Below are 17,124 nucleotides of genomic sequence, written 5' to 3' on the forward strand. Positions count from 1 at the left end.
GCCTACTTCCTCAGACAAGCTTCCTCTGAATAATTTCTGAGGACACCAAAAAACACCAAAACAAATATGTTTCTTTGAACCAATTAAGAATAAGTTATCTGCTCCACCCGAAAATTGCAACGATGTCTCGCCAAAAGTAACCATCCTGTTGCAGAAAATGTCTCTCATTATTTTGTCGTTTAGATTTATTTTTAACGAGCACGTTTTTGACTACGAAAAAGAAAAAACTTCTATCGAGACATCTTAACTTTTGAGTAATAAAAATAAAAGTCCATTTCGCTTACGACAGGAAACGATTTAGTTTGTTGAAGAGACATAAACAACTACCTAAATTAAGATTGATATAATTTATATTAATTTTACAAATAAATAACTAAAAATACATAATCGTCTAAATCCTTTACGGGATAGATATCCTGTAAAGGATATAGAGCTAGGAATTCTTAAACTACTAAGTAATTATTAAATATTAAGCAAATGAGTAATGTTGTTATCCTTCTCCTTCTTCTTCAGAGATAGATCTTGTCGGCGGAGATATCTGGTTGTCCTCCATTTATATATTTCTTTTTTAAATTTTTTTTATAGAACATAATATACCCATAATTACATTAGCCACCGAGATCATGGATACATAAAAAAGATTCCAAGGAATATCGTACCTAAAATAATTTAACGCCTTCCAAAGAACAAAAACGGAGAACTAACACGTCGCCAACGTATTTACCTCACTGGTTGGCAATCAGAGGATTAAGAATTCCAATTTGACTTTAAACGCGCGCAAGGGACATGCATTCAAGAGTGTGGACGTCTTGATTTATCCTTTGTGCTAGTTAATTTTATTTGTTGAGGTGCATTGAAGCGATATCCTCCTCACACTCCACATTTTTATCGCCGGGGTTCGACGCACTGTAAAATATAAACAAAACGTAGCCGTTAAACAATCTGTGAATTTCATTCTCAATGTTTTTCTGTAAAGCTCGGCTACAGACATCTATAAGTTGAAGAAGATGTTAACTGTAAAACTAAGTAGGTATATAAATAAAATTATTTTGAAATTTGTTTTAATTTTAAGTAACATTTGGTATTTTTTTTAATTTGAAACCAAATCATAGGTAATGTTCAAATTAAATCATAAAAGAGTTATTTATAATCCCCTTTTTCCAACAATCCAGACCAGAGATAGACTGGTTACGTCTATATTTCTATAAAATTTATGCCCGTCTGTTCGCTAAACCTGACCTGACCAGCATTCCGTTCATTTACTGAACACTATTTTAAGTACAGACTATAATTTCAGTATAACTATCGGTTCTTTTGAGTAAAATATTTACAAGTTCAAAGTAATTAATGATGAAAATGAACGAAAACCGGCGTTGTCAATTTTCAGTGTGAGATCCATTTATCTCCATTAAAGTTAATCCATATTTATACTTACTTATGCTGTAAATGCAAAAATGAATTTATTTGTCTGTTACTTGTTCACGGTGGGGTACGAAGAAGGATAAAAGTTATCTTTTATCCCGGTAAAAACTATAGTTCCTGTGGGATTTGCAAAATTTATTTATCCTGTTGTACGGTCGTGTAGCGCTAAATTAGCACGGACGAAGCTGTGGATAAAAGCACTATTTGAATCTCAATTCCTTCATTTAAACATAATTTAACGTAGCCTTACAGACTGTTGGCTCTGTCTACCCTGAAAGACGTGACTATATGAATGTATGTATAAGCTACATCAATAAGATGTCCGAAGTTATCTCATTTTAATGCCATATTCATCGAATGTGAGATTAAGTTTTCCTGTTGATCATCATACACTTAACTACATATATTTCCCAGAAGTATGCCGTTTTGTTTAAGAATGCCGTTTTCAGTGATTCCGTTTCCTTTTCCTGAAAATAATCAACAATATTTGAATGATAAAATGGACTCTCAACTATTAATTCAACTGTTAAAACTCATTACCTCTAGTAAGTTAAAATCTTAATATTTTAACTGCCTACAGTAAAAATATTTCGCATTAAACCGTACCTATTTAAAACAATTGTTAAATTATTGATAAAGATGCTAGTAATAAACATAAAGCCTTCATGTCCACATTTGGCCTTGTCCTCTTTAACCCTATTATCACTTAAGAAAAGATGTTATTGAAATGCGTTAAGAAAATGAGATGACCTCATTCCATTTTCTTGCACTTAAGAATGCCATATATTTCATATGCTTATTGACGGCATGTGGATGGAACACATCAATAATATTATTTGAAATTAATAAGGCTATTTAAAATGTTCGTGTTTTATTATGTTTTTTTTTATTTGATTATTCCTCATATAAGTTGGTTTTCTATTTCATCTAGGCCAAATCTGCTTTTCTTCTCTAGAGGTTGCATTTGTTAACCTATTCCCGTGAAATTTTGGCAGCAGATTTGATGAACATATGAAAATCGATAACCTTCCCGCTCCAACGTTCACACTTTTATTCGCCCTGCATCTGCGTGGTTGACCAGATTTTGAAATCATACAGAATGACTGGAAAATTTCTTATATCACGTTAGGAGAAACATTATTTAAGATTAGATTTAGATTTAAGCCTCCATGCTGTTATAGTAGCGAAGAAAAAATAAAATGCGTGCAAGCTCTTCCCATGAATCCCTATGCAAATCGTAAATTTTCAGTCTAGGGAAAGATTTATAAACATGATTTAAATTCTTCTTTAATTTCGTAATTCGGCGATGGACTAGTAACCTTATACTATTTGAATCACATCATTATTAAGCCATACAGGTGAACGTGGCTTTTCAATCTTTTTGAAAATATTGACTCTACCTACCCCATGATATAAACACGTAATTATATGTTTGTATGTAGGTGTCGAACAATGATTTCAATTAGAATAGACTGTGGCCAATGACTACTGACTCATGACCTCTAGTATCGGTAATCAGTGCGCTGCAGATAATTGCGTTGATAAAGTCGAGATGTAATTACTTCCGTTCAATAATAATTCAAATGACAGTGAACTTTGCATTAATTTTAATTGATGTATTGATTGTGGCCAATAATAAAGTAGCAAAAATGATTATATTATCTTAAAAATGATTAAATATTTAAATAAATTAAAGCAAACAATTATATTACTACTTTCGTAAAAAAAATACTCAAAAGATTAAACTCAAAAATCTGTGTTTAACTTCTTATCAATAGGTTTTGAACGACAGCATGATATTAATATTGTACCTAATATACTGAGAATCGAAGCGATAACACATTAAACTGTGACCATTAAAATATAATGACACAAACATGAATAGGTCAACACTAAAATTTGACTTGCCAAGTTGGCAACTAAACATCGACACGATTGCATCAATGTAACATTTAATTTATGTGCTGAACCGGGTTCTATCTATATTATATCTATGACAGACAGATGGATCAACGCGCTGTCTTCTTCTTTTATAGTATCAATGGCTTGAAGCTAGTAGCCTGAAGAGATGTGACACCGACCGCTAAAATTAGAGCCTAAGGAATTATTACCCTCTTTACATGAGAAAGGAGTCATTGCTGGAGAAAACTTACTTACAGCTTACAGCCATATCACACCCAAAGAAAGAGCCTTTTTAGCACAAGACATAATTAACCTTTGCAGTAAAAAGGATTTCTAAGAGATACTACAGAGACAAATTGTCTGGGCCTACTTGCGTTCTTTCTGTATATGATAATTTTAACATAATGAAAACAAAAACAAATCACTAAGCAAATCAAAGTACTAACGGAATATACTGGCAACATTTTATCTTATAGCAACAGTAATCAACCTAATTGAACTTTGACTCGTGTAACAAAACAGCCCACTCGTATTGTAAGACGCCTGACGTCACCATATGCAGCAAAAACTGCATTGCGTCATGTTCTTCAGTCGATGTCAGTTCTACATGCCCTCTACCGGTTTTATGTCTATTTTAGAATATGCCTGTAAAGGTTACAAGACTATCTATGACCTTCTATGAATCCATGGTATTTGAGGGTTATGCTATACTTTTACCTATCTGTAAGCCAAATTTCAGTAGTTTCAGTCATTTAGTCCCTTCAAGCTGGTCTCGTAGCAACGAAAAAAAATATATGTATAAAGTAATTTGCATAATATCATTATTTTTTATTAAGTATATACGTTACCGTAAGCACCATATGAGTATGTTGACAGCTACTGCAATTAACTAATGGCTGAGAAAACCCACAATTTTAGTTTAACAGGTATTTAAAAAATTTACTAATCTATCAAAAACCCTGTTCGATCCGAAAAGGGACACCTAAGTGCCTGAATTTTATCACCAAATTTCCCACATGTAAAAGGTGAGAAAAAGACATAATAACTAACCCTGAACTAAAGAGCAAAAGCAAATTCTATCTTCAATTCATCACGTCACATTGCATGAATTGTTGCAATCGTTTTGATAATTTATTCCCCGGACCCAGAGGCTAGTAAAAGACTGGAATAGTAAATTGAAGTAAAGATTTAGGGCTTGAATAATAATAAATCACAATACGATGGTCGACTTGGTAAATAAATAAATCACATTCGATGTTTTCGTCTTATTTAACAATATCATTTCATTTCATTAGACTAATTTCTGAAGTCATAAAAATGATTCGTAGAAACTGGTAACTATAATCGACCTCGGAATATTGTGACCACTGACTCTGTACCGTAAGGGATAAATATTTATATGCGTGTAGATTCTGGTACACAAACCGCTTAGCTACTATCATCATTTAGTTTATGGCAACAATCTAGTCCACGCGAGGATGTTTGGATACTTTCCCCAGTGTTTCGTAATCGGCATTGTTTATCAGGCCCGGGGCCAAGGCCGGATTTATCGCACGCTCTGAACCCGTGTGAACCCGAGTGGCGCAATCTGTATCGCTCGTTTGAATCTAAAGGCGAGTATTTATTGTGAACTAACGTACCTCGGAGTGCATTTATGATTATTTTTATACAAAATCAATAAATTCTAAACCAAATAAATATATACTTGAAGGTACCTAAACAAAAGTACCTATCACACAGATTGTGCCTCGAGGTAAATTGAGGACTTTTGCATAAGATACGAACTTGAAGATAATAAGTTTTACAACAAATAAGTATGTTATATTCAAGATTGAGTCACCAATGGCAAAAGGTAACAATAAATATAAAACTCTTACGTAACTAAGTGACTGACTGAAGTGAGTAACTGACGACCGAGTCTGAAATGACAAGTACGTCTAGATATGTTGGAAGCTGAAAATGTTCCTTGAGACGCATTGGGTGGGTTATTAGTTTATTTCACGAACGGAAATTACGAGAATTTTTTGTTCTATTACAGTCTTTTAATGAATTTATCTATCAAACTAGTATATTTCAGAGACTTGACATAAATTGCGATGTTTAAATGTTGGTGATATTTAGTTGACAGTTAAATATGATGTTGTTTGTAACACTTTTGTGCGTTAACTATTTCAAATGGGTGTGGTAGATAACTTTGTCAATTGATTAATACACCCAACCTACGCTCTAAAGATAATGCAGTAAGTGTAAATAGACTGCCGTTCAATTTGTTACAAAACTGAATAGCTTTGATATTATTGAAAGTACTTACTAAATTCATTGTTGAAAAATAAATATTTGAATATGATTGTGAAAAGAAAATATTACTGACTTAATGCGAAAGTATGTTTGTTAGAAGGCCACGCTCAGCTGTATGGATTTAATGGTGTTATGTATGGCCTATGTACGGAGAATTTTGGGAAATCTTACAAGAGCTAAACATTACACTATAAAATCATCACCAGGAACCGCGCGATCTTATGCATTTTTCACATACTATAAGTGAATAGAAAACAACAACAATATAAAGTTTCCTCGTGCCGCTAGTTACATAATAAGATCAGGGGAAGCCCGCAAAGTATTTCCTAGCTCGCAGATACGACACCATACATTTGTCCAGCAGATTACCGGATTACCGTATTTTCCACATGGCCTGATGTATCCTGGTATCTCTCATATCCCGTAAGCCAAGAATCCCATCTAGTATATGCAATGTTGTTTGTTTACCACGAGATACGTTCATTTCATACCATGTATTTACTATTTTTGTGATGCTTTACTGAAACGCAAGCGGTCTGGTTCTTCTCAGTTGCTTTTTAAGCTTATAATTTACATAGTCAAGGTCTTGTTGATACTATAATTGTGTGCTTAATATTGAATGTCGCAAAATAATTGCAAAGTTTTAACGACAGGATGTCTGCCATTTCAAATCTGGGTTTTAAAATGCATTATGTTAGTAACGCGATTATGCAGATACTTAATTTGTTACATACTATGACTTTCGTTGCAAGAAGCGGAGTTGTTCTTTTATTATTACTAAACCGCTCGCATAATCATTTTCAAAAGTATATGTTACCATATACATGAGTATGAATGAAATGAAGCAATAACAAGCACTACTGTGCGGCTATATGTCGGCCTTGTAACACAGGCAGCGTGGCATGCCACGCAATACAGGAAACTGACACTCTAGCTATTGTAAACTATACTCTTATTAATATAAAATTAGTTCAGGATACATACATACATATGTATAATTACGTCTATATACCTTGCGGGTTAGAAAGTACTATTAGTCTTGAAGAGGCTTAAAGCCACGTTTAGCTTTTAAGCTTTATAAAGGAATTAAGATTCAAATAGTGTCTGGTTGCTAGCCTACACAAATAATCCCAAGTTTATACGCCTTTCCCTTAGTCACCTTTTACGAAATCAATGGGAAGATGTGATTCGCAACACCTAACAGAGGAGGCCGTTCTCACACAACCTTGATGACGATCAGGCACGCCATTGTTAATGCTACACACTATCGTACATTAATCTGGAATTCCACTACAACCAACATATAACGTCGTGTAACTATCTACAATTATTGTTGCTACTGTTGATTCAACGTTATTTCATCCAACTGCAACAGTTTTTAAATATCATGCAAATGTTCGTCTTTATATATCACACAGCCCTTTTAAATATTAAATTCTGTGCACCAATCAGACTTTCAAGTTTATAACTCCCATGAGTCGGGTGACTCATTATTCAGATCTCTATGAACCAATCAGCTATCCCATAGACTGGAATCAGGTTTTATCAGTTTGCATAAACTCAAAATGTTTAGAAAAAGATTATCTATTAAACATAATATAGAATCAATATTTCTGATTTCAATTTAGTAAGTAAAAAGTCAGTTTCAGATACTCATTTCAATTTTCTTATACCTAGATTTTTTACTAGTAAATTGTCTCCCACACACATTTGTTCCTGTACGCTGTTCTCAATTTGAGTAATGTTGCGTGAATCCTCAGCACAAGGTCGGCTACAACGTGATGTGTCTCTATTCATATTATTCATTCATTCATCTTCCCAATGCCACGCAGAGAGTTTTGTATCAAAATCTTGATCGCAATTCATATATACATACATAGATTTTAATATGATGATTAAATTTGACCGTGGCTCCTCCTTTTCGCCGATGCTTGAAAATAACACGCAATTAACTAAACTTACTCTAGGTTATTAAATTAGGTAGGTATTTAAATTTTACACACATACGTACATACCCATTATCAAGTCTATATCTCTTGCGGGGAAGACAAGGCCAAGAATCTCAAAAAGCCTTTCAGCCTGAAAGGCTTTTTGAGACTGACTGACTGAGCTCAGTAGCCATTCCCTTAATCGCCTTTTACGACTTCTATCCGAATTAAATGTCGAAGAATGACGAGGAGACTCAAAGAGAAATGGGCTAAGGCTAAGCAAAGAGAGGAAGAAAACAAGAATGTTTACTTGTAATTATAGGTACTATTCAAATGCACAACGAAATTTCTTTTGGTATAAAATTAAGTTCGTTCGCGCAGTACTAAATTATCTACAGACTTCGTGACTGTGGTGTCATTTATGGTCATAACGCCCACATTCAAAATGACTGCAAGTTTTCAAGACATGGCACACGCCTTTATAACACAGAACTTATTAAAGTTTCTTTTTTTTAATGGCAATACTTTACTTTTATATTTTACGTTTAAATATTGCTCTATCTCATAAGATACGCCTATGTGTTCCCAGTTTTTTTTTGTCTATTAACATACAAATGCAATAGAAACGCACTTTTTAAATTTCAAAAACGATATTTATAGGTAATACTTAGCCAGAATTTTAACTTTTGTAAAAGCTGGATCAACGCAATTTATCAAGATAAGAAAAGTTGTAAGGAAACATTCTAAATTAGCGTCTAAGCGAATCGCTTTACTTCATTGGTTTTCTCAGAATTATATTCTCATTGGGTACTTCGTATTTCGTATCATAACAAATTCCTTGAAAGTAATACTTATCTTTTTACTTGCTTTTCCCCGCAGCTTCGCCCGCGTGAACTAAGCACCTTTAACAAACAGTGGGGAATGTAACCAACTATAAAAAAATTACGAATTTAGCGCCACCTACGAAATAATACAGGATTTTTGTAATTCCCATGGTAACTATAGATTTTATGGGGATGAGAGACCCTACCTATGTTCTTCTCCAGACTCTTGAATGAATACACGTCATATTTTAAAAAGGATAATTCAGTAGATACGAGTAAGGAGTAAACTTACTTTCGCATTTATATTAGTTGGGAAGTAAACGAATTAAACATACCGTGGCAACCAAAATATTGATAAAAATTTGTAAAAAACAACTGTGATTATTAACGAACATTTTCAAAAGCGACTTAAACGGGTCAAAATCCGTGAACCCATAACCGCACGAGGTATTGAACTCACGAAACACCAAAAACGGGTTAACGACCCGCAGAGGTCGGGCAAGCAGGTTTGCTTCGGGCCCATGCCTTGCCGGCGGAACAAGTAGGTCGTGAGGCAGGTCGCGCCCCGCAGAATCGGGACGCGGGACCGACCTGCGACCTATTTCCGTGCCCTGGCATGGCCCGACACGACATGCGTGTTTTATTGTGTTGGCTGCGTGATGGATTTCAAATTTCATTGCTTATGTTGATTGACTTTCATTTGATGTTTCGTTGCACACGGATTTGATTGATTAAGCAGTTTTGTTGAACATAGGCAGAGTTTTTGTAATTTCTGTCAACTTTTATTGTATACTACGACCCGCCCCTGGTTCGCACAGGTAGTTATTAATTTTAATACAAACTTTCACCCCTAAGTTAGTATTTCATTCGTGGATTTTTGAAAAAAAAATCCGTGTTAGAACGCGGGTTTATAACTTACTAACCAAATTTTATTTCGAATTGGCCCAGCAGTTTAGCTGTAAAGGCGGAACGGACAGACAAACTTTCGCATTTATAATATGAGTAAGGGATTTTTGGCAACTTGCGACCTATTTCCGTGGCATGGCATGGACCTATACGACATGCAACATATTTTATGGTATTACTATATAAAAATTTTCGATTACATTGCTTCCGTTAATTAACTTGAATTTGACATTGTACACGGTTAGTATGATCTCATCAACCATATAGAAAATAAAAATTTAGGGCATAAATTAAATAACACAATTAAATACAACGATAAGACATAGGTAGGTACTTAATACTTTAAAATATCCATTTGAGATAAAACTTTTTTTTTATTTTTTTTAAACACGGGATCATTTACACAGATCGAGTTAGCAAGCAGTCAAAATAAGTTGTTATAATATAGTGCGTCTTTACCGTCCATACCCGGTTCTGACCCGGGTTCCGGGTTACTGTGCCATTGCCATGACAACCGGGTCACCGGGCCAAGCTACAGGTGCCGGCACGCTCTTGACACGCCGGATATAGAAGGAAACTATTTGCATGAAAACGACTTATTTTATTGACAATCATTGTTATTCTGATCTGATGGGATTCTGTGGTACAGGATACATTTTCTTTCATCTCTTTAAAATTATCCCAATCCATGTCCTTTCTGATCATTAATACATAAATTAGACCACGCTTCTTTACCGTAGGGTAGGCAGAGATCTATTCGCTTGCCCCGATCCCTACATTTATTTAGATTCATCTGCATTCAAAAAATCATACCATTGTACTAGATTTACATACAAATTGTTAAACTCAACGTAGCGAAAGGCTTATAAACTTTGATCTATCTTAAAAGCAATGGGCTTGTAAAATTTACCTGTAACTATCTCAGAATCTCAATTACATTAATAAACCATCCACATAAACAAGTCCTTGTTAATGAGCCAATAGGAAAATTCAGAGCTAATGCAACGTTTATCCATACATATGTGTATTTGTAACAAGCAATGAAGCGTAGCCAAGCTCTATTATTTAACAGCAGACAATACGTTGTTCGAACTAAGCAATTACTTTCGAAAAGCAGTGAATCTGTGTAAGAGTGAGGCGAGGCATGCATAAGTATGAGAGCAGCTCATCCTTATTCAAGGGCGTTCGCGGCGGCTACAGCCGAACGTTCTAGATGCAGCTCTGACGCAAGCACGCAGTGCAACTTCTAACTTTCAGTACTTTTGGTATACAATTATGTAAAACTTGACAAAACCCGCGGTTTCGCCTGCGAATAAAGTTTCGTTAGTTTCCGTTCCCGTGGATATTTTTAATTTATGACAATTATTATGACAATTGATATTAAGATTTATGGGATAGCCAAAACAATTTAGGATCCCGCAGGAGGAAGCCCCGCCCAAAGATCAGTGCAACATAAGTCATTTGAAAGAGTAAGAAAACTATTGCAAAACATTTTTAAAGTTGCATGTTCTGTATGAAGCTGTAAAATGTTTATTGCGCTTCCAGACTGTATTGTAAACTTTCAAATGAAAGTGTAAATAGGTACAACTTTCTTTGTGCTCTGTAAAAATATTTCTTCATTTGTTTATAATGTAAATACAGGACATTCACCACCGCGCCGATTTGTTTCGTCCTAGGTTCAATTTCCAACTCCAAACTCTTATTTTATAACTGAATAGTCTTATCGAGACTATTGACTCTACCTATCCCGTGAGGAATAAATAAAACAGTGGCATCTATGCTTGCAATAAAAAAATACTAAGTTTATGCTACCACGATACGTAAGAACTGACACTTTACTATAATCTGAACCATGGTTCATCACTTCAAACTGGGTTATGAAAATTTATAAGAGGAAAAAAATATTTGTATCAAATAATAACATATTTACATAAACTCTACTACATACAGGAAGTGTCTTACAATAGAATGTTTACTATCCATTAAGCCAGAGAGCCGTCAAACGATCACAATATAATCGAGGCCAGCCTAATTTTAAGGGCAGTTCAGCCTTGGGACGGCATTTAAAAATTACGGTTGTCTTAACGATGTACGGAGATTTGTACAGTATTGGATAAACAAAGAATATTCTAATCTTTTCTTAAATTTCTTTAGGTTTCTCTTATCTTTGCTTTTTCCTATTCCGCCAATACATCAAAAACAAATAAGATTAGGGAAAACCGCCATTATCATCTCTATAGTACCGAGCCGAAACAGATTCTTTCTACTCGTATTATGGAAGTCGTAGGATGATGAAAATAAATTGTGGTAATTTCTTGTGGGAAAATGATTGAAATTAGTGGCTTGAATGTTCAAACAGGATTTTTAAAACGTTTGATAACTTAAATATATATTTGTTTATGCTCAGGATTGTTTAGCACAAAAACCCCGACAAATGAAATTACATTATTATGTTAATAATGTCCCGATATCATATCTGCAAATGGGAAATAGCAAGAGTCTTGACCAACATCAAAATAGCTCTGACTAGATGGCTGGATCAAGAGTAAGATGCAAAAGCGAAAGTCATTGCTAATGTTTTTATTTTTAATATGTAAATATAATAAAAATGTAATTTGAGAAATTTTAACAAATTATATAGTAGTATAAAGTTAAAATAAAATTTGTTATTTTTCACCTCTCTGAACTCAAAAGTCGAGTAAGACTGTTAGATAATGCTTTCAGCATTAAAACCACCTGTACCTTTTACATTTGTACAATAAACCGTAAATACGTATGTAAATAAAACTGTAAAGACCTCTGTGTTTCGAATAAAAGTAAATAAACTTCCTTTCTAGCCAGTATTAAAGTCAGAACTAATATAAAACCTTATAAAATAAGTCCATATAGTTGTCCTCGTAGAAAATACAGCTATGCAGTTGGTTGGTTGGATGTGTCCCTAGGGGGATTACCTCAGGATTGATTTTAGTCGACGAAGAATGGAACTCAGGGCCGTCTCAGGAGACCATTGGCTATTGTAGAGCTGGGCTAAGCTCAACAATATAGGTGTTGTATGTACAGTATTAAAATGGCTCCCTGAAGGACTATTGTATAGAAATCTACTAGTTTAATTTACAAATATGTTTTAGAAAAATGTAGCTTACAATGTACCTACGTATTTCCTTCTTACTCTGAGGTCATGGTCACGGATCATCTCTCAATTTTCGCCAATAAACGTACGATTTGTGTAGCGGTCAACTTAGGTGCCGGCTGCCGGGTATATAACGGTAATTCAAACCTTAAACCTAATCAAAATAATGAAAATAACCCGTTTTATCGGGCCTCTTATCTCATTAGAAATATTATGATTTGCCTTTTTTCCTCCTTTAACCTAAATACCTTTTTATTGTTGCAGGTAAGGAATGGATCCATTGTTCGAAGATTACGTGAACTGAGTAAGTTAACAGTATCGCGATTGAATTCTGAAATAAGGATCAATTACCATGATTCATTCAGATTGTGGACTGGGTTTTTCGTTTTATGCTGTCAGATTTATATCTTCGTATTTCTCATTCTTTAGGTAACCTTTATAACAAGACAGAAATAAATTTGGTTGGAGTTTATCTGTATTAGTTGGCACCCAGCAATTTCATTTAGTGCTTATAGCATTCCAGGAAGGTTTAGTTTCTGTCACCGGAAACAAACCCAACAAACCTGTTTCCCCTCGGGGTAGGCAGAGACTATAAACTACTACTTGCTACGACCTTTTCTAATTTGTCTACTCGCCTAGCTTTTTCTGCACTTTTAAAGGGCATGCTTCCGACGCTTTTTGTATAAAATTCACATTAAATATACTTTCATTGTAAATTACTCATCTAGATTGAAGGTACCTATGTTATTACTCAACCCAACAGGGCTTACCTAACGCAGCGCCCATAGGCGTAGAGAAATCTTAGAAAGTACACAAAGTACCGCGGTTAGCCGCGAATACGCCTTCTCATTTAAAGTAGACATCTTGTTACTTGTTATTACGAACTATTACTAGGACTTTCCCACTGCAACCCGTTTTGTGAAAGGTAAAAACTAATGATAATAAGCCCTTACTTCCGAGTTTCTGCCCGCACATCTGAGCCCGCATGTTTCACGTTATTTATAAATTTCTAAGAAAGCTTTACAAATACTCGTAGTTCATACCAGTAGCAGTCCGGAGATTCGCAGTCGTTAAAATTTTAAAATCGCTACTGTATGCACTAATCAAAAATATGTTTATTCCAATCTAATTGAAATTCAAGGCAGTATTTTAATAGAACAGGTGACATGTCTTTTACCTTTAGGTGGAAGATACTCATTGCTAAGGTTAGAACTTAAAATTAGAAAACGTGTCTTGAAAAATACCTCTTAAAAATATGATTGCAAACGCCATCTATTGAAAGAAACTAGTTAAGGCATTGTACCGTGAAATTGGTTTATTGGAAGTGAGTAATTACAAACAGCAGCTTTTGTCATGAGTCGCATTCCGTCGCGTCGCCTCCCGCCGCTAGAGGGCGCGGCTTTGTATGAAACACAATAAATGCAGGAGTGCCTTTTATACCTAATAATATATGTACCTAATAACATATGAAATGGCCCTTCGACGGAATTCTTGAATTTATTTGTAGAAATAGAAATTCTTATTTTTCACTCAAATGTATTTTTATGTAGTGAACTTCAGAGAAAACAAGTTATGTTAAAAAGTCCAATTTCATAAGAAGACGTTGTACCTAATTGCAAACAATAATAACTGATAACTACGCGAAAACCAGTTATTTTTGGAACCAGTAAAATCAAGTCTGAATCTATATTATGTCTGAGCATAATAACATGTTCGCTTTGGTCGTAAAAATGGTTTGATACCGAGATTATTCTGTGTCTGATGCCACTTTGATGCCCATATCAAAATTCCGAAAGATTTGACTCTGGAGAAACTGTAACTACATCTTAATCTGCACGCAATTATCTACGTCTAATACATTGTTGTTATACAGCATATTCGCTGTGAAAACTAGATAGATAGAATACCCTCTATTGCACATAAATAACTTGCCCTAAACTCATGCTATAGTAGTGTACAAAAGGCATTATGCAATCTCTTCCAGGCAACCACACTAACTAAGCGATTTCAAACTCTAAAACCGTGGTTATATCCGTGTAAAGGACATCCCGATTGGTAAAGACAGACATACAAATGAGTAATGGCCACGACCTGGTGAGATCATGTTCAATGGTGCTAATTCGGTGCCAACAGCCCTGAGTCGTTACACTTTGCCTCGCCTTCGGAATGGCTACTTTATTTTCTAGATTAATGTTCATTGGTGCCAAACTCGCAATTTATGTGATATGGATGAAAGAAAAGTGGATGGAAGAATAGAAATTTAAGTTTTGTTGTTTTGGTCTATTATGATTGGTCTTTTGTGACCAACAAAATTAACATTTCTTAAATACCTACTTAATTCAGCTATCCAAGCAATCGTTATTACAAAAAGACTTTTATATGCATTATGCAGCTAATCCCATATCTTAGTAAATAATTCGAAAACCTTATATGTATATTGTACGTAGTAAGAATATTTACCTAGGTAGGTAGATAACTTAAAATATTACTTACTGTTGTGTTATTACCTATGTTCTTGTCCATATTGGAACAGAACAGCCATGGGATGAACATTCTTATTAACATGATACCTATTATTTTATGCAAAGTTTTTATATTTGACCTTTAATTTTTCCGATAAGAAAAAAGCAAATCTTTCACAATCCAACGGAGCGTAAATGTTTCCCAATCATAACCAAAGACAAGTTTAAACCTTCATCGTAACTTTACACACTCGTAGCGCCATCTATGTGACGATTGCGGCACCACAGCGCTTTACTGCGTCATGTCGACATTGACCGCTAGATGGGGGCACTGGTACAACAGCCTAGTGACGACCGCGGTTAACGAACGTTCTTGACTGCGCGTCGAGTTCGTCGTGAGTATGACACAACGTGAGGCATGCAACTCGGACGAAACGGAACTGTTGGTAGCGGCTTAGATTAGAACTCACGTGTAAAATTATATAATTTTATTTTTGTTAGACAACAACACACTTAATTATAACGTTACAATTATTATGTACTTAGGTAAAACTGACAATTATTATGTACTTACTACTTTCTACTCTCATAGTTTTTGAAGGAATTAATTTTAATAAGTAATTCATTCGTTTATTCATATAACAACGCGTTTATCTCTTGCGGGGTAGACAGAGAAAGACTGACAGGCCACGTTCAAGGCCTAATGATAGAATTGAGATATTTATTATGTTAAGCTAAGTGATGATTATTTATAGGAATTTAAAGCTCATTAACCTTTACAAGGAAATAACATGTAGTTCTATTTATAGCTACATGTTTTAATAATTTAGTTGGATGGGAAGTGTCTCGAATTCGTTTTTGATTGAATCGAGAAAAAAATGTTTGTGAACCTGTAGTAGTGTTACGCACTTTACAATGTTGAGATCTAGATGGCGCTATGTGCCTCCGTCCATTCGAATGGGTAGAAAAGCGATAATTATCTTTAAGATTAAAGTTTTTATTTCAGCCCAACATCATTTATTAGTCTGGTGAATCTGAAGAGTTATTTTGGCAAACATCGCCACAAGTTAAGAATAATTTTATTTTCTTTACATAGGTACTTGAGAACGCAAATACCAAAATCTTTGACAAATAAAATAGTGTTCGGCAAAATTCCTTTTTCGGTCACTTGTCTCAAGCAAAATGTTTGATGAACAAACAAATCGTCATTCGCACTGTTTATGCACATCGTTAATGCACTCATCGGCCAATGTGACTTTGATTCCCAAAATACTGAATCAAATAGGTATGTGTTGTTTTTTTTTAATTTTCATAAAAAGCAAGGTGATACTTACGATTATTTTTACCTGTAATCAGCAGTTTGCTTAGGCCAAATTCAGTCTTTAATTAAATTATACTAACTAATGGGGTCACAGGCGAACTTGCTTTTCAAATGGCAAATGAATTAGAAATTTAAATGTAATTAAATAGTTTATTTTGCGGAAGTAGGTAAAGCGTTAAATTATTCTTTTTCTTTATTTCGTATCGTGTATTTCTAAAAAGTGAAAATGTTTTAATAACCTTCGATTTTAGTGACAAGTGGCTCTGTCTACCCTTTAAGTGGCATCTGTGTGTATACAGTGTACCTTTCGTTCCGGGAACACTAAAACGAGCAAATTCGAATGCGAAGATTAGTAAAACTTACAGAATTCAATCAGAATTAAAAGTAGGTACATCAACAGACGTCAAAAGAGTTTCATTTCTGGCCAGATATCTTAAATGCAGTTTTTAATTACTACATAAACACGCATTTAATAGTTTCAGTTGCCATATTAGGAAAACGATCATAATCTTTAAACTTGTTTGAACAACATTTAATAAAATTGTTTCTGTCCACATTGGGTACTTATCTGCTTAATCAGTATTACTAATTGCATTTTGTTTTTATCATTCACTAGCGACTCGCCCCTGCTTCGCACGGATAGCATTTGTAGATACAAACCTTGCTCAGAAAACCCACTTTGCAACATTTCAAACAGGAACAAATCAGTCCACAACTTTAAGAGATAAACGCCAACACAGAGAAAAAAGTAATTTTTCAGTTTTGATTTGTTCCAAACATACAAACGTTTTTATTATTTATTATAGTATCGCTTGAAAGAAAATTGTAAACAATCCGTTATTCTGCTCAAAGTCTCGTATTTATATCTAATTAAAGAATAAAGAATATACGTCTGTACCGAGCAATTGGCTCGATCATTATCCTTCTTGAT

General features: G+C 34.5%; 1 protein-coding gene across 3 annotated transcripts in view; it reads left to right on the forward strand.

Annotated features, from left to right (window-relative positions):
• The window catches only part of LOC106139077 (ecdysone receptor), a 188,256-nt gene that overhangs the window by 93,505 nt on the left and 77,627 nt on the right, over positions 1-17,124 (forward strand). The window lies entirely within an intron of this gene.

The sequence above is a fragment of the Amyelois transitella genome, chromosome 5, assembly GCF_032362555.1.
Source record: "Amyelois transitella isolate CPQ chromosome 5, ilAmyTran1.1, whole genome shotgun sequence".
Lineage (NCBI taxonomy): Eukaryota > Metazoa > Arthropoda > Insecta > Lepidoptera > Pyralidae > Amyelois > Amyelois transitella.